At 50.6% G+C, this 1,701-nt stretch overlaps 1 long non-coding RNA gene across 1 annotated transcript; it reads right to left on the bottom strand.

The window, feature by feature from the left end:
- Nucleotides 1–231: 231 nt before the first annotated feature.
- On the bottom strand, nt 232–1,695 carry LOC110742354. Its single transcript, XR_004181683.1, has 2 exons — nt 980–1,695; nt 232–374 (listed from the first exon to the last, which is right to left on the bottom strand). It is a non-coding gene; the product is annotated as an uncharacterized LOC110742354 (long non-coding RNA).
- Nucleotides 1,696–1,701: the final 6 nt, after the last annotated feature.

Below are 1,701 nucleotides of genomic sequence, written 5' to 3' on the forward strand. Positions count from 1 at the left end.
ATGATAGGTCTCAGAGGTGCCTTGTGGGTGTGGCTTTGGAGGATGATTACGAGGAAATTGTGGATATTAGGGAAGTCAGGAAAGGAAAATAATCACTCACAATTCAACAATTCAGAGAAAGCTCCTAAGGGAATTTCTGGCTGCTTGATGTCCAGAGGCCAGGTCCTCACTTTGTATCAAGGCTCAGGACTATGGATAGAGAATTTATGGGGCACCAAAAAAACTCAGTAATCAAGATAAACAAAATTTTAATGTAATATCTTTAAAAATACAAATTGATGCATAAAGAAAACACCCATGTTGAACAAAACAGTTACAATGTTGCCTCCTCTTCAACACCACCCCACCCTCCAGAAGTTTCCTCCAAGCCGCACCTGTAAGATAAAAAAAAAAAAGACAAAATAAAAACCTGTAAGAGAAAAGATAAAATGAGATCGGCCTGGGGGCTCATGCCTGTAATCCCAGCACATTGGGAGGCCGAGGCAGGTGGATCACTTCAGGTCGAGTGTTCAAGACCAGGCTGGGCAGCATGGCAAAATGCTGTTGCTACTAAAAATATATATTAAAAAATTAGCTGGGCATGGTGGCAGGCACCTGTAATCCCAGCCACTTGGGAGGCTGAGGCAGGAGAATCTCTTGAACCTGGGAGGCAGAGGTTGCAAGGAGCCGAGATCACACCATTGCACTCCAGTCTGGGTGACAGAGCGAGACTCTGTCAAAACAAACAAACAAACAAAAAGATCCTCAGGAATTTCTGGCTCAAGTCTCCCATCCTCACCACCACTACCACCAGGCGGTCTTTTGCTGTTCACCCAGGTCCAGCCTCCATCCCCTAAAATGCCGGGGAAATGTGACAAGACTCTCCCCATCTCCATTCCGGGAGTTTGCTGCAAGCCTATCTTGCTCTCCCTGAAAACAGCCTTGGGGTTCCCTGTCCTGGTACACCCTCCTACTGTAGGGGACACAGGGCCAGTGTCACCTGCAAACCAGGAGTCATGGCAAAGCATCGCCTCTCCCTGAGCTGCTTCTGTCCCAATCTGGCGTCTGCTCGGGGAAGGGCACAACAGGGAGGAGACTTGCGTGGTGAGCTCAGGTCACCTTCAGGGGAAGGTCAGTGCATACTGGCCAACCCGGACCACATTTTCCAGAATCCTTCAGCAGTACCGCGATGCTCTTGTGGTCAGCAGACCTCATTGGCTCCCAGCGAAACTTGTCAATGTCACTTGGGCATCTTAACAGTAGGCTCCTAAACTTGGTTGTGTGTGCTGTGCAGATGTCAGAGGCACCCTGTGTGGGCAAAACCAACTGCTTTCCCGCCTCTCTAGCTCCAAAACTACAATCCCCAGAGGCCTCTGCAGTCACTTCTACTACCCATCCTACACACCTTCCCTGTGTCTGGTTAATGTCAGAAGCACTTCTGGTCTGTGGCCCCGGCTGGTTAGGCTGGTTGGCACCCAGTAAGGCCTCCCTCCAGGTCTTCCCCACACCTCTGCACCTCATTACCTGACCGGTTTCAGGATCCGCAGGGTGCATCCGTGTTCCATGGGTGCCCTATAGGCAGTCAGCATGCCCCTCTGTGTGTCCCTGTGTTACTCACGGGAATGAAGGCTGGGAGCCGTAGAGCTGTCTCAGAACTCAGGTGCTCTCCTGTGGGCACCTGCAGGCCATTTTCCTTTCACTGGAGTCCACAGGGTTAGAGAC

The sequence above is a fragment of the Papio anubis genome, unplaced genomic scaffold, assembly GCF_008728515.1.
Source record: "Papio anubis isolate 15944 unplaced genomic scaffold, Panubis1.0 scaffold5149, whole genome shotgun sequence".
NCBI lineage: Eukaryota > Metazoa > Chordata > Mammalia > Primates > Cercopithecidae > Papio > Papio anubis.